This window comes from Ambystoma mexicanum, chromosome 9 (genome assembly GCF_040938575.1).
Source record: "Ambystoma mexicanum isolate Mex_15411 chromosome 9, UKY_AmexF1_1, whole genome shotgun sequence".
NCBI classification, from domain to species: domain Eukaryota; kingdom Metazoa; phylum Chordata; class Amphibia; order Caudata; family Ambystomatidae; genus Ambystoma; species Ambystoma mexicanum.
In genome coordinates this window covers 303,496,903-303,519,477 of record NC_090931.1, presented here as the reverse complement: position 1 = coordinate 303,519,477, position 22,575 = coordinate 303,496,903, and positions in this window count along the sequence as shown.

The following is a 22,575-nucleotide window of genomic DNA, read 5'->3' as shown; positions in this document are numbered from 1 at the left end:
AGATGGTTCTCCTCAAGTTTCAGTCAGAGAGGCAGGGAGGCTGTTCCAGTTGGAGGCCCCAGCTGAAGAAAGATATCTACCACCAACTTGTTGCTTGGAGAATCAACTGACCCTGAGGGAGTAGGAGATGGAGGAGCGAAGAGCTTGAGTAGGAAGATATTTATAAAGAAAGAGTTGGAGGTATTGAGGCCCCGGGCCCCATAAGGCCTTGTGTGCAATGCAGTGGGTCTTGAACTTAATCCCTGCAGCCACTGGGAACCAGTGCAGAGATTTCAGTGCTGGAGACTAACGATCGTTCGGCTTCAGGCCAAGGACAAGTCTTGCAGTCCTGTTCTGGATGAGTTGCAGAGGACGGAAAGTAGAAGCAGGCAGATTTAGAAAGATGCTGTTGCAGTAGTTCAGCATAGAGAGAATCAGAGCTCTGTAGACAGTGAGCTTCTGAGAGAAGGAGAGGAAAGGAAAAATAGCTGTGAGGAGGTGCAGTTGGTAGTGTGACTTCTTAGATACGTAAGAGATGTGAGGAGAAAAGGAGAGTGTGGAGTCGAAGATGACCCTGCGGTTCTTAGCCTCAGAGGTGGGAGCAGGAAGAGGGCCAAGGGAGGCCGCTAGAGACTGACAGGAAAGGTGGGAGCAAGTGTGCCGATGAGGAGAATCTGTGTCTTACTGGCATTAAGGCAGAGATCATTGGCAGCAGGAAGATATTTATGAAGAGAGAGTTGGAGGTATTGAGGCCCCTGGTCGAAGCAAGAATGGTACCGGAGTGGGCCAAAGGTGATTACCAAGGGTATCATGGTGGTTATCAGGAGGTTATCCATGGGGAAGAAGAGAATTTCAAGGGGGTAGAGGAGGGGGATTTAGAGGGATGGGGCTAAGATTCGGTGGGCCAGGATCGTGTTGGCCACGTGGGAAGATGGATCATTTTTCAGGAGAATGCAGCTGCAGACAAGCTTATGTATATAATCCTGAAGCATATGCTAGTGGACGGGCAGCCCCAGCTATGTATCAACAGCAGTATAGGATGATGATTCCAAGTGTTCCATATAGCGAGATGCCTGTGCAAGCTCGCCAGTAGGTACAACTGCCCCAGCATCAATATCAAGCACCTGTACCCCAGCAGATGCAACCTCCAATGCCCAATAATGCACCTGTGTATGTGCAGCAACAGACCCAACAATCAGCCCCACAAGTTTGGGATACAAATGCTTTGCCGCACAACAAAGTGACACCGTATACAGGGGCAAGTGTGGTGGGGAGCAAACCTTTTGTATTTCCAGGGTCAAATGCACATACCGATTAATTTGATTTATTTGTATTGATTCAAAAGAACCTTGCAAAATCTGACATATAAAACAATAATAAACATTTAATTTCAAGTTTTCTAGAAATACAGTATTCATAAAACCATAAAAATTCATAAAATGTATTTAAGACTCAACCTACAATTGTGCAAAGGATTTCTCAACAAGAGTGTTTAAAGCACACATATTAGAATTATCCAGTTCTCTATCAAGGTAATGGAGTCTGTGGTAATACATCAGCTTTAGTACCGCTAAAAATGCCATATCTTGGGGCCCTCTAATGACACTATATCATCTTATTCAGGCACCCTTAGACCACTTGCCAAACCGAATACAAAGCCATTTGCACAGATTTGAGGTCGGTGTTTAAACAATAGCTCCAGAAATTCCCGATAGGACAGCCAGATAGAGCCCTGGTGTGCTCAGTCCTGCCAGTCAATGTCGACCCAGAAGAGGAACCCATTGTAGGTGTGAAGATAGGCAACACATCATTTGTTTTTATGGTTGACACAGATGCAAGGAAATCGTGCATAAAGGAAGGGTTCTTCCCCTTATCATGTAAAGTAATGGACATGCAGGGATTCTCTGGGGCAATACATTTGGTTCCATTCACAGAAGACATACGCATGAAGGTCCATAACCAAGAGGTATTAGCTCCACTATTGTTCTCAAAGGTGGCGCTGGTAAACGTGTTGGGAAGGGATTTGTTAAGTAAATTGAACAAGGCCATTTTATTTTCAGAAGAAGGGGTAATGTGTTCCACACCAGGAATTTGTTGCGCGTGGTTCATGGAGATAACAAGAGCATTGATCAGTGATGGCACTACTAGGGGAGTACCCGTGCACCCAGATTTGTTTATGTATGGGATGACAGTGTTATTGAGTTAGGTGACAGGCATGCCAAATAAGCCATGGAGAGTGCCATCAGAATTTTTGTTTAGACGAGCAATGCCCCAAGTCCATGTCCCAGGTACTATTATAACATTAGATTTGGAGAGGGTGTTGATTGCGGACTACAAAATAGTGCTCCTAGGGACTGATGAAGAGGGAGGTGAGTGGCGAACAGTTTTGGGTATTGACCCTGCTCAACCATCAAATGGTGTTGGATGGACAGTCATTTGAAGATGCTGACAATGAAGGTGAAATTATTTTGGAGGTATGTGTTCACTGTCAAATAATGATTCGGCATAGGAATGTCCCATTGCCTGTACGTATTGCTTAAAGCATGCATGCACATTTACAAGAGGACCTGCTACAGGTCCCAAGTACTTTGTGAACAAACAAACCCCATGATGCAGGGATCCTGAAGAGTATAGGAACAATACGTATTAAGTTGAATTAGGGAGTAGTGTTACCCAGAGTGTAACAGTACCCATTTTTCAGAGAAGCAAAACAAGGGATACATGAGACAATAGCTGCATTATGGCAGCAGGGCATTATAGTGCCCGCAGGGTCACTGTGTAATACGGCAATATACCCTGTCAAAAAAGCAAAGGGGTCATGTTGGTGGTTCATTCAAGATATACGCCCATTGAACAGCATAGTTGAGGCAGTGTTCCACTTGTACCGAATCCAGACACAGTTATTTGAAAAATACCAACAGATGCTCATATTTTTCTGTCATTGATTTGAAAAATGCATAATTTCCAATCCCTATATACCCCGATTCCCAATATTTTACTGAATGTATCTACCGAGGGCAGAGATTTCAACATACCGGACTCTCACAGGGGTACTGCCAGTCCCCCCCTATTTTGTAACAGAGTATTACACATGGATTTTGGTAATATACATGTACCAAGCATGATCATTCAGTATGTTCATTCATAACCTTTTAGTATGTAGTACCACAGAAGAAATGTGCAGAGCAGATTTAATTACACTATTGACATTGCTTGCACACAAACGATACAACGTGGACAAGGAAAAAATGCAGTATTGCCAGAAAGAGGTTGTGTATTTGGGACAGGTAATATCATTTGGGAAAAGGGTAACACTGGAAAGGGCTGCTGCAGTACAGAACACACCACAACTAACTACAGTTAAAGAAATGCAACCATTTCTGGGTTTGTGTAACTACTGTAGAGCATAGATTTTTGACTATTCTAGCTTCACAAAACCTGTTTTGTAGGGACACAAAGAAGCACAGAAGAGGTAGAGGTCACTCACATGGACAGGCGAAATGGTGACATGTTTTTCAGAGTTGAAAAGGCTATAAGTATTGCCCCATTCCAAGCAACTCCTGATTACACAAAAGAATTTGATTTATTCTCACATTCAAATGGACAAGTAATGACTGCTGTATTGGTGCAGAAACATCCCCGGAACACAAGCCCCATGCATATTACAGTGCTATCTTAGACTCAGTAATGCAGGGCCAATTTCTCTCTGAGCAGGCATTGGCTGCTGCAGCCTTGCTGTCGAGACAATCTCAACAATCACTATGGGGTGCTCTGTGACATTATATGTAGAGCATGCTGTGTTTGTCATACTCTATCAAAATCCATATTGACTACACAGAGGGCCTCAGTGTATGAAGTTATTTTGCCCAGTACATCCATTCATATTGCAAGATGTTGCACAGTGAACCTTGCCACGTTTACTGCTATACCTGTTAAGGAAGGAGAGGAAGTGCATGATTGCGTCACTTATCTAGGTTTCGAAGATGATTCAGTACCGGCACGGGAGGAAGCAATGGAGGAGGGTGGTCCTTTTCATTGATTGTTTATCAATGGTAAATCAGGAGACTGGCCAGAGGCACACGGGCACTAGTGCACCTTGTAGATGGGGGGAATATGAGGTTCTTGTTCAGAAAAGATTAGCAACACATTATTCTACCTGGGCAGTGGAACGCATTGATTTAATTAAAGTGTTAGAAGCATCCCAGGGATGCTTGGTGACCATTGACTCTGATTTGGCATATGTAACCACCATTGTACACTATGTGTTGTCCAGATGGAAAAGTAGGGGGTTTTAGGTCGGATAACACACCTGTACATCATGTGGCCTTATTGGAAAGATTGATTTATGAATTGTCCCGCCCATCTCTGTTAGTGGTAAATGCTCGGCCCACACTCAAAATACAGACCTTATTTCATTTGGCAGTGATGTTGCAGATAAGGCTGCCAAAGAAGCGGCATATTTAAGAGACCCAGAAGTTACTGCCTACCCTGAGGTGGCCAAACAACAGTTGCAAGTGTCACATACTGCGGGGCCCCTTACTCAAATAATTGAATTGCAAGGACAAGTGTCCCAGGAAGAGATGGGACTTGGGTAAAAAGAGGGTGTTCACAATCCCAGATGGATCTGATTTGGTGACAAAATATTACAGGTAAAGTAGTAATGGGAGTTGCTTTTAAGCCGCTGCATTACACGGCGCATGTTTTGAAATGACACATTGCTACAGATATTTGAAAGAGCTGGTTTGTCCCCAATCTGTATTTCTCAACAAATGTGTGGCAAACTGCATACCGTGCCATCACTACAACATTGGCCAGATGCTTAGGATGCTGCTTGACACATTGCCCCGTCCCAATGGGCCATTTTCGGGAGCTTCACATTGACTATATGGACGTTCTTAACAGGTGTAGTAACTGCGTTATCTTATTGCTTTACTGTGCCCATTCTCCCATTGGGTTGAGGCCGGTCCTGTATTTTTGGTGTAGCAGTATAAATACTCTCCCCACACCTCCTTTGTGTTATACGGTCCTGTGTACAACCTGATGTAAAATCAGCTGAAAAATATTTTGGACGCAAGGTATTTCCTCGTTGGGTGTGAGGTTCTAAGCTCTGACAACGGAACTCACTTTTTAAATGAGTTATGAGATTGGCTTTGTTTAGCCTTAGAAGGCAGCCGAGCAAAGACCACCACTTGTCCCCACATCAGATAGTGATGGGCAGAAGGATGCACATGCCTCTTACTCCTATACGCACAGCATCAGAAGTCCACAGGGCAGTAGGAGTTTTGAGGGAAGAGTTTCAGGGGTATTTGCGTGAATTAACAAGGTGTATAAAAGTGTTCTCTCGCCAGATCACTCCGAGAAGAGAAGATATGGCTGCAGCATCAGTGACAAATTAACTGAACTTACTGCCACCTCAGTTCTACCCTGGGGACAACATTTTCATGAGGAATTTCATGCATCGTTGGAATGAGCAGAAGTTTCAGGGGCTGTACACTATCATTTTTTCAACACCCGTTGCTGTTTGAGTAAAGGAGTTGTGGTATTGGGTTCACTTAACCAATGTTCGGAAAGGTACCTGACTCGGCTTCATCTTCCAATGAGACTGACCCACTTGCGGATTAAAATTAAAAGCTTATTTTCTGCTTCCTTATTAGAGTGAACCACATGTTTATTAAAATTAAGGTATATTTTCCACCTTCCTGTGACAATGACCCACTTGTTGCTTGAAACTAAGAGTATATTTTGAAGTACGTTTCTACTATATTTTGTAGTTGTTCGATGCCTGAAAGACGATGATGGAATTCCAGTTGCTTGAATGGATATCTGTTTTTTCTTTCCCTCTCCAGGTGCAACACCACAGATGTCATGTAATATATATATATATATATATATATATGTATATATATATGTTATGGTGTATATGTTGATTTTTCCTTGCAGGTTGTATATTGTTTTTATCTGATTATTTTATATGGTGGGGGCATATAACGGGGGGGGCTAAGGATGATTTTGGAATGTTTTTGAGAATGACACACATTTGGCGATAACACAAATTAGGAGTGAAACTAAGGAGGAGATACAATATGATCAGTATAAGGGCATTATATTTGACACCATGGTCAATGTGCACCACCCCGAATCAGACATTTGGTACAATCACATGCACAAAGTGTGGAGAGAGAGGTCAAACGAGAGCTGCTGTGTATGTTCTTTGATACCTCATGAGACTGGCGCACCTAAATTGTTCATAACGCCCGGAATGCTGCCTCTTATAGCCCAGTGTCTGTTACACTTAGACCTGTGTAGAGTACGTAGTCTTTTCCGAGGGCACACTGTCCAATCAGTAATTATGAACAGGAATGATGAAGAATGTACCAAGAAGAAAGAAGAGGTGCAGTGAAAGGTGTGACCATTGTTGAAGGAGCGTTGTATTCCAACAATAGATGGGTGGCAGGAGTAGTGATCTGTGCAGCGGGGGGGCTTAATGGGGTTTCCTGAAGATGTGGTGGCACACATGAATAAGAACAGTGGCAATATATGGGTCAACTACGTACCAAAATTGGCATGGATTGAGTTAAGTGAAACAACAGCCAAAGTACAAAGGCCAGCAGAGTATTCTATGTGCTTTCTAGGAAATGGCACTGTACCCATAGGAATGAACAGGCATTGCAATAAGACATTGTTTATCCCTGACCTAGCTGAGGGCACAGCAGCATTTATGGATGTGTACTGGGTTTGTGGACAATATGCATATTTACACCTCCCACCATTATGGAGGAGTGTATGCTCACTGACAACCCTACACTACATGGTTCTAGTAGTTCCGGATTCTCATCTGTCAGTTATAAATGTGCTGGCCCCAGAACCGACTAAGCCCCCAACCATTAAGCATGTTTGTCGTCAGAAGAGATCGAAATTATCTGTCCAAAAACTCCTCTGAGGAGCTAAAGGCAATCCCAGATGAAAACCGGTTATGTACCAAGACAAACATTTTTTGCCTCCTTTCTGGTGCTGGGCATCCAGACTCCAGCCAATGCAAAGTGACTGCATGCAACAAGATGGGAGCTACCATCAGCACTGTTTCAGTTAGGGGAGGTTTATTACAAAGAAGAAAACGATTGAGAGTGGACACTGGAAAATACCAGGGTTTTTTTTATTGTTTTTTTTGTCCAAGATATGTGTGGTTAATCATTGTATAAAATATAGTATGAGAGCTTTGTGCTAATCAATGTGTATTAATTAACTGTTTTGTCCTGTTTTTAAAAATGAAAATATGTGTTGTTCCGGTACAAAATAATAAACAGAGAGTTTTATGAGAAACTGAAAACCCATATTGTACTGGTTTAACAACCTAAAGTGGGGAGTGTGACATAATAGCCTGTAGTGACGTATGCCAGCGTGATGTGTGGGAAGAATTGAAATAAGCAGAAGATTGAGTCAGTAAGACAGTGTGCTAGAAGCGATTTCAGTGTGTTAACTTGGCAGATGTGTCGCCATTTTTGATGTTAAGGTCTAGCACACGACCAGAAGAGAATGCAGGCCTTGGTGTGGAGCTGAGGTTCTGGTAGTTTAGTTCCAAAAACAAATTCCCATTTTCCGTTCCTCAGGAGAGAAGCCATGGTCAGAGGCACCCATGGTGCTCAGAGAAGCACTAATTGTATCCAGCTGTGAGGCCTGAGCGTGGTGAGAACAGAATTTTGGTTGTTAGAAGAACAGGAAGGGATGCAACCTTGGAAGGATAAATTCCTGAGAATAGGGCATGAGGTTCTGTGATGTCAATGAGCCAGGCAAAGATTTAGAACACTACTGCACTCACCCGGTGCATACACCCCATATGAATTACGCCTAGACACACGATTTAGGCAAACAAATCCTCAAATTTCAGACTCCACAGCGGTGCCCTGGTCCCGTCATCCCTGGGCACCTGGGATTAGGAGGACATAAGGAGGGAGCCGTGTCTGGAACATCTTGCGACTTGAGACAGGAGGAGCTGAGCTGATGGCAATAAATTTAGCTCATGTGCGCCGTGGCGTCTGGGTTAATGAGGTAGCCATTTGTTTTATCATAGCAGGGTTCGCCTCGCCAAGTTCATTTGATTGCATCTGTAACAGAAAGGTGCACATCACATGATAGTCCCAAATGTACAAACCTATTGATAGGCACCCACTAATCATATACCTGGGTTTGACAGAAACTATGTAGGGGATCACATGTCTAAGGGAATGGGGGTAGCGTAGATGTGGCCAATTGGTCAAGCGATTATAGATGGGGGATTAGTATGTTCTATACGTTGTAGCCAATGAGGGTGGTGGGATTATGCTGTACACATTATTCTGCATAGTATTTTTAATGTGCAGTATATCCACTATATAAACTGTAACCCTTTCAGATACAATGAGCTCTGCGTCAGTTTGGTTCTATGGGACCGTCTGAGACCCTTTTTGCATATAATAAACCTTATTTTTGTTTGCAAAGAGGTGCAGCGATTATTTTGCCTTTTGGATTGTTTTCATCTCCTGGTTTTTGGGCTACCATCCTTAAATTTCATGAGGCCATGGAGGTCCTGGGAAGGCGCTGCCTTTGCTTCAGCAGCAGGTCCTGCTAGATCCTTCTTCTTGGGTCAGCCATTGTCCTTTACATCTACTGCATTCACCCAATCACAGGATAAGCACCTTCATTAAGTGTCCAGAGAATGTTGGTAATGTTGGGCCAATCTACTGCCTTCTTCCCATCCAAGGCAGTCAGTATCTTTCCACTATTCCACGGTCTACATACAATTTCTCATTATTCCAAAGTGTGAGTCCCACGCTGCTTCCGCCTACATTTCCATATACCCCACTGGACACCTTTCCGAATACTGTATCCCTTATTTATGTCCATCACCAAACAATACATGTACACACAGCATTTTTAACATAACATCAAAAGCATATACTAAAGATTGCATCACTTCCACCTTCTTCAGGGGCACAGTACAAAGCAGCGTGAGGTTCAATTGGAGATAATATATAAGCACAGGCAAAAGGACGATCATTATATTTTCAGTAAAATCGGCTCATCACCAGTCACTATAATTGATAAAAATCCAAAATGTTATTCGTGCATGTTATGAAAGGTGTCCTGTGTCAACCATTGTATTCAGTGAACCTACTGCACCCTTGTAAATAGGAGAGACGTGGGAGAAAAACGTAGAAATGCATGTTGACTAGAGTGTACAGAGCAGGAGCTCCGGGATCAGGGTAAATAGCCTCATTAAGGAACCTTACCTTTTGTGAAGATGTCTCTTCTATTATGAATGCACTTGCTTGCCTCAATTCTCAGTCCCTCTGAGGATTACAGGCTTGCTGCCCCCTGTGATTGGCCTTGGAGATTACAGTGACTTGCGCAGACTCTTTTTTTTTCCCTTTCCAAGTTTTTTTTTATTGCTACAATATTTTCTTCATTTTTTTACTTTTGTTTTGTTTATGGGCCTCATTACAATTTTGCCGGTATATTGCTGAGAATTCTAGCGAGATACTGGCAAATGCTAATACTGTTACCGGGACTTGTCTGGCGGTATTACTGGCAGATTCCAAGTGCCGGTTTAAACAGTAAATCCCCATTCCATGGGTCCCGGAGGACTCCATGGGGTGATTTTGCCAGTATTACCGGCAATAGTATTACTGTGCCTCATCCCTATTACTAGTGACTATGCTGTAGATAGTAAAACATTGAATGACATCTACAGTACTATACAACTTTGGATGGCCAAGCATGGTTTATGTCTAAACGACGACAAAACCAAACTACTCCTGCTTGGCTCCCCAACTAAACTAAACAAGCTTGGAACGTCATTCAAAGCCTTCAATATTGACGGCAATATCATTAAAGTATCTAATGATGTGAAAACATTAGGTATCTACATTGATTCCACATTATCACTCATGAGACAAACTAATGCCTTAGCGTCTGATACATCCTATACATGTAAGCTTTTCACAGCTTGCCGACCGTATCTATCCTTAACTAACTGTATCTCAGTAGCAAGAGCCTTAGTAATATCTAAGTTAGACTATTGTAATGCACATTATTTAGGAACCTCTCAACATAATATTAGCAAAATGCAAGTCATGCAGTTAGAACAGCATGTAACATCCCCAGGAAACATCATATCACCACAGCCAAACAGAACCTAAAATGGCTGAGTATTAAGCAAAGAATAGATCTCAAATCACTTTCACTAACTCACAAGTGCCTCTATAACCAGGCACCCATATACCTTTGTGACACCTTTTCACGTCACACGTCATCACAACCTAGTAGAACGGCCCAGTCACACTGCATCGTAATACCTCGGTTCAACCAACAACGGGCGGGCGGGGTTAGCTTCCCAGTTCTGGCAGCTAAAAAATGGAACTCTCTTCCTGTCTTTATAAGAGCAGAACCATCCTTCATGGTCTTCCGGAACAAGGTTAAAACCTGGCTTTTAGATCAGGAACATAACCTACCTACTCCATGGGCCTCATTACGAATGTGGCGGGAAAGGCAACAACGGCGCAGGTAGTGCTTCCGGCAGCATTGTTACCTCTCTGCCACATTACGAGTTCTGCTTGCCGGGCCCGGACTGCACGCGTGGACTGACCAGGTGTGCAGATCGGCACCCATGAGCAGAACTCGTGATTGCACCGGCACCGTTATTAACGGTGCTGGTGCAACCATGCTCCCGACCACTATTCTGCCCTATTGGGCAGAATGGAGATAGGGCAGCCTGCCATACCGGCACCCGCGAATGGGCAATACGGTAATGGCCCATTTGTGGGTGCCGGGGGCAGTAGCGGGTTTGGTGTTAGCCGTGCCCTTAAAAAGGGCACGGCTACCGCCAAACTCGTAATGAGGCCCCATAACTTACAATCCACTACATTACGTCCTTACTGTATATATGACTGCAAACTGTATATTCTACCTTATTGTTTACACAAATGTATGTCTTTTACTATGCTTTCTGTATCTTTCATTGTGACAACTACTAACGTGTAGTGTCATCGCCTGTATATATTTGATTGCCTTGTGTAAAACTGTATACAATTGTAGGAACAGTGCTCAGTTGCCCCAGGGCTCGATGCGCTATACAAATAAATAAATATGAATACAATACTGGCAGTTTGTCCCTAGGAGGGGTCCGATTTACCTCCAGCGAGATAAATCCTCCATCCCTACCGGCAACGTTGTAGTTGGCCGGTCTGGTAAAAGTGCTGGTAAACATTATTACTGGAACTTTGACTGTGTTCCGAGCAATTTATAATGGGGCCCCAATGTTGATTACAAAGTGTTTTATTGCTAAGCTGAAGGGTTGTGCAGGTGGGCTGGTGCCCTTGCTGTGCTCAATGTACCACCATACTATGTAGTACTTTTGTGACCCACTGCAGGATTGTGCCCCTAGTGGAGCAGGCACGGTGCAAGGCAGAGGGCTAGTCTGCAATCAACCTGACAAGGCTGCTTTGACAGTTTGGGCACGCCAATGCCAAGTCCACTTTATAAAGCAATGATGAGGATGCTTGACATTTAGGAGTGTCATATTACTTGGACAGCAGCGGTGCAGGTGGCACATTTGACGGTGGCATGGCCATGCAGGGATGAAGGGATAGTGGGGGGTGAGAGAGAGAGAGACAAGAAAGAAAAAAATGTATATCTGTATCCCTTATTTGGTATCCAGTGATTGCATCAAATACAAACCATTGAATGCCAAAGCATCAGAGAAAAAAAATGCATCGAAAAAAGCATCAAATGCATTTTTTTCATAGGTAAAGGTTTTATTTTAATTATAATGGGGTTTAAGGGGTAAAAAAAACAGGGTTTGGGCACCCCCATTAAAAAGTTTTTTTTTAAAAATACATTTGATGCTTTTTTTCGTTGCTTTTTTTTTTAGATGCTAAGGCTTTCGATGCTATCACTATAAACCCTTTATTTCAACCCAAATGGATCATAAAAGTCACATACAAAAATTACAACATCATTAGCGTACTAAATATTTGTTTATATACAAAAGAACAATGCAATTTAAAATGTGTTAAAACATTAAAATATAAAAAGGGCCTATTAAGGGCCTGGTACCAATGGATCTCTCACTGGTAAAGCTAAAAATATGTATGACTTTTTCAAAGCCTGCAACAAAAAGGTCCCAATACAATCATATGATCATTCACTTTCTCCCGCCAAACAAAGACACAGCCACCTCACCCGTTCTCACGTGCAATTGTTTCAAAAGTGTTTTCAACCAGTTTCTCCTAATGTTGGCATCGGCTAGACAGGACAGGATGAAGTGTCCAGTGCTGTCTTCCTCCTTGGTACAAAAAGGACAAACTGCTGGATTACTTGGGTTCCAGATGTGCTTTAGACTAGCCAAGTGTAATATACCAATACGCAATTTCATGTATAGGGCCTTCATTAACTTCCCCTGCATGCTATCCAGAAAACTTTCAAAGCCCAGGGCAATTTTCCTGGATAGATAGGGGGGGGCAAACTAGCTGAGCATATCAGTTTCGCTCTGGGCTCTCTCTCCCATCTAACTACATTGACCTTTTTGAATAACACTTTGAAATTTAGTTTGGATTGATTCAGGCTGCAGCCAGTAGCCTTTCATCCCCATTGCAACCAACTCCTTTCTTATGGCTCGAACCTAGGGTAGATCATGGCCTCCTGGGTGAATCAAAACATCCCGAACGGTCCTTCGATAGTGATCCAGATTGACCATACTCTAGCCATAGGGATACTGGCCTTGTTCGACAAACAAAGCCAATGCCCTGTAAACCCAATTCCCACAAAACCAAGATATTGGGCGCATTGGCCCGCTGCCCTAATATGGACTTAAAAAATGTCAACTCCGCCACCTGGAGCATGCCTAGATTCCACATGCCTCAGCCCCATAAAGGGCAGCCTGCCGTACCTGGCTCATATAAATCTGTAGAATAACACTAACCGGGCCTGCCCCGTGGGCCTGCGTAAATCCCAGTAAAGTATAGGCCCACCACACCTAGTCAATTTTAGGTCCGCCCGCCTTACTTGGTTAGTTCAGGCACAGTTGGCCGTCACCCGGACCCCTGGTAATCGTAGCTCCTTACCTGCTCGATAATGCCACCTCTCAGACAGACTTTCAGCCCAGGGATTTTCCTGGTCCCTTTTTTGCTGAATACCATTGACTGTGTTTTCTGCATGTTTATTGCAAGCCCATTTTCCTAACACAAACTTTCAAAGGTTATCAGCTGTCTTTGAAGACCTCTAGGAGTCAGTGAGAGGAAAACACTGTCACCCACAAATAGGAGGATAGGTATTGGCTTGCATGCAAGGAATAGGGCACTTTTCTGCCAGCTCACCAGGCGGTCAATAACCCCATTTATAAAGAGACAAAACAAGATGGGTGCAAGGGCACGGTTCTGTCTGATGCCCACATCTATTTTAATTTTTGAGGCTGTCTGGCCATCTGGTGAGTACCTAATTGTCACCCCATTATTACTATAAAGTGACTGTATGCCTCTTAAAATACCGATTGGAAGACCCTTGTTAATCAACGCGTTCCACAGTTTTGCTCTGGGTACACTGTCAAACGCTGTCTTCAAGTCCACAAAAACTGCATATGTGTTCATTGATTTTAAAGCCACGTACTTGTCCAAAATCAGCTGGCGCCTCAGTACTTGATCTACCGTGCTAATACCATGCTGGAAGCCGGCGTGCAGATGATGCGAAGCCCCTCCATGCTCCATGCCATTAAATGCCCAATGACCGCCTTGGCCAACATATATGAATATACATTTTGGGAGATGGAGTACAAATCCAAAGAGACTAACCAAAGATAGGGATGTAGACAAAAGGCAATTCAGTGTGGCTATAGACAAGTAAACCATTGGTGACTGCTGCTCTTTTTCTATTCTGCACACTATAAACTGTGGGCCTTCTAGGCGATGGCATTTTTCAAAGTGGTTAAAATGAGGCACAGTTATGTGAAATTATTTGTCTGGGACAATACGAGTTTGGTCAAGTGACGCAGCCGGAATCCGCAATCTACAAATCTTCCTTCTCGGTGGTTTTCCATAGTAAAAGCACGGGTCAAAGTGTGCAAAAAAAGCAGTGGAAGTATTTAAATGGTCTCAGCGTTTCTTTGCCATTGCACCCAGAACATGAAACTTTATGCAGCCTCCATTTTCTAATCACCCTCTTTTGCAACTTTGAAGGGACATGCCCAGGATTATAACAATCCCACGTCCACCCATTACCTTCACACACAGCTGTGCCTGCAGCAATTTACCTTAATTGTGCTTAAATCTAGAAGACAAACGCTGATCACTGGGTTGCAGAGCTATCTGGTGGCTAGGAAATGGGTGCTGAATCCTAAGCAGGCTATTGAAGTAAACAAACCCGTACCTCCGCAAGATGTGATACCAGAGCATTCCCCTGAGTGCCCAGGTTCGAATCCCCAGTAGATGGCAAGCAAAAAACGACAACAAACCAGACGTGCCCTTTGCCTTCCTCTGGAACGTCGTACCCGTTAGTTCCCGACCACTTCGACCTCCGAGTACTGGAAGGCGAAATGTGCCGAGTTATTCTATTATTTTTTATTCCAATTAAGACAACAGACAATTAGCACAAAACACATCTAGGTCACAGAGGTTCCAAAGTGCTTGCTCTCAGATTACAAGCTTTCGGGGTGACAGTTCTGCAAAGAGCGTCCCAGTTTCACGTTGTGATTTTTCCTACGTAGGTGTGCAGTTTTCTAACATGCACACGCCACGTCAGAATGGGCAGTTTTACCACCCAACGTTGCCACCACCCACGGCTGCTTCCAATGCTGTTAACATATATGGGGTTAAAGGTGAAACTCCCACCAGCTTATTGTGGATGACGGGTGTACTCACCACGGCAGACATGTGATTCAATCAACATACACATACAATAACATACTGGTCATGTCTTGGCATGAGACACGTTTAAAGGGGTCTTTAAACACAATCATCATTTACATTTTGCTCTGATGCTATAGGTGTTTATTATGTGACTGGGTGTTAAATTCATAAAGTTGCCAAAATACCACATCATAATCAAACTGTGTTTGCCGGGGCTCAGAAATTAGTGTCACGGCTGAGCCCTGGCAAACACCCCCACAAATACGCTGCAGCCTACAATGACCATCACTTGCGCCAAAAACCATAGAACTGGTGCGCGGATAATATTCGCACTTTTTCCGCTAGATGGCGCGCGTGCTATTCGACTTCAGTTTATCTGACAGCACGACTTGGGAGGACAGCCCTTTCTCCCTCTTTGCAGAAAATGATCTGCCCTTTTTCAGGACAAAAACATTCATTTTTATCCTGTACATGGAAACAGATAAGCCTCGTTTTGTTACTCGGAAGCGAAAGGTTTTGGAGAGGTCAAAAATTACATGTCTGGCCTTAGCAGGCGCGGGAGCGTTTTGCAGAAGCAATGATTGCAGGCATTCTGTAATTGTGCAGCGGTGGCATGGGTAATGGCACTGGGCCTGGGACGAGCAGAGGGGGCACCGGACAAATGCCCTTTGTAGTAAATGATGAGTGTCTCTCATCATAACCTTGGGCCTGCCTTCAAAATCCTTCTATCAGGGGTCTGTGCCAGAGCCGCGCCTGCGTGGCAGAGAAAGTATCAGGGCTGCGGGTCTTGGGAGCCTATTTCAAATATGGATTATTTATTTATGATACCTGGGGGCTGTACATTGGCGACAAAATGGTACAGAATGCATTAAAGCCGAGAGACGCAGACCGTGCGCCAGGGGGATTCGCACTCCTGTATATTTAATAGCGTCGCAAGAGCTGGCGCTCTTTTCTTTTCACCGTATTTATATCAAAAAGAATTGGCAATGCCAACGGTTGGGCATCTGTGTAGGTATGGCCAGGCACAGCTGTAGTGGTATAACTGGCCATTGATAGTAGCAGGTGCAAAATGGTGCGAGTACCTGGGCATCTAATAGCAGTGCCTGGCCAATGCCTAATACACACAAGCCAAAACGGTTGGCTTTGCCAATGCTTGTTTTTAAAAGGACGTCAGTGGCTGAAGGCAGACCTGGTTAAGCCATTTTTATTACACCAGCAGCAGACTTACAACTCCAATTAAGTCATTAACTCTCAGCAGACTGCTGGGAAAAAACACTGCCAGGCACTTCGAGTGCAAAGTTTAATTGCAAGGCTTGAGTTAAGCGAGCTCAATAAGTTCACATGAGGAGGTGTTTTGGGCGGAGAGTGGCCGAGACTTGGTGGGAATGGCCATGGGGATTAGGATGGTCATGGGCGGTCCATGGGTGGGCAAATGGTCCTAAGTGAAAAGATCTTTCCACTTAAAGACCAATTTAGAAAGATCGCTTTGTGACCGCACTGTCACGCCCCTGCCGCACACGAGTGCACGCAGGGGCTGACAGACCGGTCAGGACCCCGGAAGTGCAGGACCAGGAGAAACGAATAAGTATGTGGGTGCGTGTGTGTTGGTGTGTGTGTTGTGTGAATGTATGAATGTATGTATGCGTTTTGGTTTGGGGAATGGGGGTGGGGCTAGGGGGCTGGGGCTGAGAAATGGGGATGCGTGGGTGCGTGTGTGTTGGTGTGTGTGTGTTGCTTTGGAGGAGTGGGTGGTTGGGGATGCCGGGAGGAACAATGGGGGATTAGGGGTGAAACCCCCACAAATATTATTTTTTTAAAGGGAAAACCGCATTTTAAAGATCTCAAGAGAAAAAGACCTTCACAATGCCTGTTTACCGATCAAAAGAAAATCAGTCAATATAAAACGGTCTTGAGACCTTTTAAAAAGAGGTCTATTCACATAGAACCGGGCGAATCACCAAACAACACCTACGGCACTGTGTCCCTCCTCATATGCCATTCCTCCCTACATGTACTCTAATGAAATAGTTTTGCCGTATACGTGGCGCAAGCGACACCTAACAGCCCTAACTAAAAATCAAGTAGGGTTTGATCGTGGAATATAGGTACTAACAAACATGTTCATTTGTTGGCTTCTTTACGTTGTCAGCATTTATTATTTTTATACAATTTACTTAAACTGCTTAAAACCGGTCTGTCTACATTGTGGGCGCCCTTCTGCTGAGAGCAAACATGGAGGACAAATGACCAGTTTAATGGACTGATGCCTAATTAAAGGGGTCCCCAATCACGTGTTCGCTCTCTGTGACATACACGTGCAGACACATTCATTTGCATATCAGTCTGGTCCCTCCCACAAGGGTAGGCCAGCACCAGAACACAGTGCCACGTTTATAGAATGGAGGTGGATGGAAGCTCGCGTGTAAGGCCAGGGGGGGCCCTGGAGCCACAGATCTGTGGTCCAATCCTTTGTCACTCCACCAACTGTCTACCTGTGCCTCACATTGTGAAATGTGTGAAAAGGCGCTATAGTAGGCAGTGTAGTACTTTTTCCTCCTTTACTTTCCTCAACACCCGATCCTGGTTTCTGGAATCCAGTCTCATCCGGGTCCCACACTCCATACTGTTCTCTGTAGGGCCTCAAACACTTCTTCAAGGCGCCGCCACTCCGGTAAATGTTCTCTGAGAAGCGCCCTTCTGCTTCCTGGACCTGAGTTCTTGAAAATAGGCAGCGAACCCATTCCAGCAGAAATGTCTAAAACAGAAACGGCGGAGGAGTTTACAAAGTCCTGGGGCAGAGGCAAGATGACCCAGGTACTTGGAAGCAATGGTAAAGCTGGGGACCATGCAGAGTTTACGATGTAACTGTATGCAGGGAATGTGCAAAGTGGATGTGGCCGGGTTTTCCAAGAGTTGTTTTTTTCTTTAACTTGACTAGTGTCAGACATCTGTAATGATATTTTTTGCTCTCCTGCTCAATGACGCCATTTATTCCAGAGCACACTCCTCTGCAAACAGGTGGGCAATGCAAATATATAGGGCCAAAAGGAATAGCTTGCAAGACAGAGCACCGTTCTGTTCTGCATACACTCGCATACACTAAAAACATATGTTGTACAACTCCGGGTGTATTTGATATTATTTAGGCAAGAGTGGGGGGAGGGAGGGGGGCGTGCTGGGTGTCCCAGCCAGCGCTGGAGTTTACAGCAGTGGTCTTGAAATCGGGGAGCCCGAAGGATGTCAGGGGAAAGGGGGGGGGCACTCTTTGAAAAGGGATTACGAGGCCTGCTTTTAAAATATAAACAGATTATGTTGACTGCTCTTAATAGAACATATAAGCAGTAGAAACTCTGCTTATATTTTAAAGAGCCTGGGGCTCCACTGGACATCCTTTGGGGCGCCTAGGCCCCAGAAACAGTATTTTTACTCAAGGGGGGGGGGGGGGCGCTCTTTATGAAAAAGAGTGAATACCAAAGTGAGTGACTTCTTTAAACAGGGAGGCTGGGTGTTACCCCGCCCCCGTGCCAGAGGCGTAGCCAGCATTGTCTAACAAGTAGGGCTTGGATCTAATGTAGTGGAGCCCACCCCCAGGGGAGCCCGCAGAGGAAAAGGAGTTTGTTCTGCCTCCGGCCGATTGAGTAGCAAGGAGGCGCAAACCAATCAAGATGGGTTTGGGCGGTTCGTCCCCCTGAGAAAATGTTTTAAATATTCAGTTAAAATGGTGCATTTTACATTACACTGTGTGCCAAATTAGGGAAAACTGCACATAGTTTTGTAGGGTAAGACATGGGGGAAAAAAAATCCAGTAGATACTAAGTCACCAACAATGCACCGAAGCATTTTCCAACACATTCTTATAATGCCTTCAGCCAATTTATGCCAGTACTCTGCAAGTGTGCAAAACCTTTCATAATGATTGTACCCACACATGAGCATGCTGGTGCAAATATATATCTCAGTGGTCCCAAAAAAGAACATACTCATGTTTACTTTGCCCAAAGTGCTAGTAATGATACTATAACAAAATACGTTCATGCTGCCTCAGCCAATATATGCCAGTATCTCCACACAAGAACATTCTCCTGTTAGCTTAGCCTTAATGCCAGTAAAGAACAAGCATTGGCAATGCCAACAGTTTGGGCATTGGTGTGGGCACGGGAAAGGCACTTGCCAGGCACAGCTGTACTGGTATTAACTTGCCATGCATGGTAGCAGGTGCAAAATGCTATGAGCACATAGGCATCTAATAGGAGTGCCTGGCAAATGCCTAATAAGTATACAGAAGCCAAAACTGTTGGCTTTGCCAATGCTTGTGTTAACACGACTTCAGTGAAGGGTACGCATAGCACTTAGAAATAGATTTGCTGATGGCAGAAATTTAAGCCATTTTTATTACACCACTAGCGGGTTTAGAACTCCAATGAAGTAATTAACTCTCAGAAGACTGCTTTGAAAAAACACTGGCAGGCACTTTGAGTGCAAGGCTTGATGGTAAGGCTTGAATGAAGAGAGCTCAAAGTGTTTCCATGAAGAGAGGTTTTGTCTGGGGAGGAGGGGCAAGAACTGGGTGGGAAAAGCCAAAGGCATTAGAATGGCCATAGACAGTGAATGGGTGGGCAAATAGCCAAACACAGAATACAAGCTATGTGTCCATCCTCATATGCCATGTCTCCCTATCTGTACTCTAATGCAATAGTTTGGGCTAGCTAAGAAAAGCCATACCATAGTAAGAAAACATGTCTTTGCTGGCTACACAAATCCGCCCCCCCCAAATCTAATGTTGTATATATCCCCCCTGCCCCTGAATGGCAGTAAAACATGTTATGCCACAGTAAGGAAACATTGCCTTGAGGAATGAACAAATGCTCCCCCATGTAAGAACACTCACCATATTGCCTTTGACCTTGACACCAATACAAAAAGTGCCATCCCCCAATAAGGATACATGTCCTCACCTCTCCTGTGTAAGAGCACATTCATCATGTTGCCTACGATGGCCATTGCAAGGAAACATGCCTTCCCATATCAGAGCAATTACATGTTGCATTTCCCTTAATGCAAATACAAAATTCCATGCCACAGTAGTACCCAGCCAGCCTCATCGGGGTACCCTCCCCCACCGCAACCCCTCCTTCATGTAATAAGACTCAAGTTGGCTCTGCCCAAAAATACCAAAATACCAGTAAAATATTTCATGCCCCTGTCTTAAATGTTAATATGTGAATCTCTCTCTCTCTCTCTCTCTCTCTCTCTCTCTCTCTCTCTCTCTCTCTCTCTCTCTCTCTCTCTCTCTCTCTCTCTCTCTCTCTCTCTCTCTCTCTCTCTCTCTCTCTCTCTCTCTCTCTCTCTCTCTCTCTCTCTCTCTCTCTCTCTCTCTCTCTCTCTCTCTCTCTCTCTCTCTCTCTCTCTCTCTCTCTCTCTCTCTCTCTCTCTCTCTCTCTCTCTCTCTCTTCCCCCCCCCCCCCCAATGTGCACCCAGAACATTCAAAAAACATTCTCATTCACACACGTACTGGCAACCACACACACTGCATTCATTCATATGCATGCACTGACAGACACTCCCTCACAAACATACATGTGCACGTCCCTTCACATGCATGGAGGCATTCCTACATGCATACAATCCTCGGACACATGCATACACAAAGACATTTTTTTTCCTTGCCTGTTTCCCACCGGACTCAGCATGATGCTGCCTCCTCAGCTGCCCCCTGCTCCATTGGCCTCCGGGTCCCCTGCAGGCACAGATAGGAATCCGGAAGCAGTGAGAGCTTCCTGGTTCCAGAAATGCATGAATGAGCCTGCACAGTGACATTGTAAATGCCCAGATAGATTTTGGATGGGCCTTGCTCATTCAGGCTCTACCCTGTCTACACCTCTGCTTCGTGCCCTCCCTCCCCCCTTCACTCTCTGCTTAATTGTCATTAGGGATTCGGCAAAATATCATGGGTGCTAAAGTCTGTTTCTGTTGGAAACCAAAAATGTACAGTGCGTGCAAACCTTATTTTTGAAACAACAAAAACATACAATCAAGATGGATACCATGCACATCGTAGAAGCAAGAGCTCCTTTTCGAATTCGATGGTGTCCGCTGAATGATTGGAGCTGCGAAAATGGGGGAACAGATCAGATGTATTTATTTTTCCATTTGTAGAAGTGCACCTAACCCAGGGGCACCTAGGCGTTGGTTCTAAGAACAAAGTCAGGTTAGTAAAGGAAAAGAGAGCGAGAATGTCCAGATAGTCCATATTAGGTGAAAATCCAGTTTTTAAAGGTTTTCTCAAGGACCAGTAGGAGGGTTCCGAACGCAGGGAGAGTGGTAGTGAGTTCCAGAGTGAGGCGGCGGTGACTGGGAAGTTGGAGCCTTCTTTGAAAGGTGGGGTGACAAGTTAATGGCAGTAGGTGGAACGCATGGGTCTTGTAGAGTTGACTTTGGCAATTCTGTGTACAAGGTATGAAGAGGCTGAGTTGGAGAGGCAGCGGTGTGTGATGGCGAGAATTTTGAATTTGATCCTTTCCCTGACTGGGAGCCAGTGAGCTTGTCTCCGACCAGCAGTGATGTGATCGCACTTGGAGAGACCAAGGGCGACATGGAAGGCGTTGTTCAGAATGACCTGCAGTTTGCTGAGGTTCCTTTCTCTGGTGCCTGCTAGAAAGGCCTTGCAGTAATCTAGTCTTGAGCCAATGATGTCGTGAGCGATGGTGAGTCCATTGTTTGTGTAAAGGTATGGTTTTCTGGTGTTTATGAGTGTCATGGTGCGAGCAGCGGACAAGTCAATTGCATTGACTTGCTGTTTCATTGTGAGAAATTCTACCATCCGCACGGTGGGTGTGCGCTTGCCTGGACTTTTTTTGAAATTTTAAATGAAATTGAATGATGCTAAATCAATCTCTGGAAAGAGTGTGGGGCTAATCCGCAGACATTTTCCTATGCTCCCTGTACAAAATACGCATAGACCTGTGTACTCTGCGTGGACACAGCCTACAGGCACAGCCCCCCTGTCATATTTAGTTGGGATCTGACAGGTGGAGTACACCATGCACCTCCAGAAGGGGGAGGGCCAAATCTTCCCCCTGCCATGGCCAGACTAATTAACTAATAAAGACTCAATTGATCTGCACTGTCCTTTTGTTCAGCTCTGTAGCCATGGCAGCATTCACATACTAATCAGAGTTTAATTAAGAGGCTAATAAGAAAGGAGACAGGAAACCCCAACCCCCTTTCATATGCACTGTGTCAACATAAAACCAGTTCCTGAACTCAGCATCAATTGACAGTGAACTGTCATTTCTGGCACTGTGTGTATTACAGTAGTCATCCCTGCAGGGGGACCCCATTCAGAAGGTATGAGAATGTGGTTTGGGGGAGCCAAAGTTTTTGGTCTCGCTGCAGCTTCAAGCGAGACCTGCCGCTTTTATCAGGAACCACGTAGAGCTCCATTAAGCAGAGAGACCTTTTGATACACAACAAACAGGCAGACGGGTGGGACTTAGCCGTACATGTTTTCACTACTTTTACCTTATCTGTTACAAGGTACTCTGGTTATGACGTCATGCATACAGGAGATTGTTGGTGCGGACCCAGGATATGTTCATTAAGGTATGCTTAGCCAAAACCAATCTCTGTGGTCCATTTGTCTTTAAAAGAGGGCGTGCCCCTCTTTTGGCAGATCTGAAGGCTTTGCAAGGAGTAACAGGAAGAACTCAGCATTTTGACCCT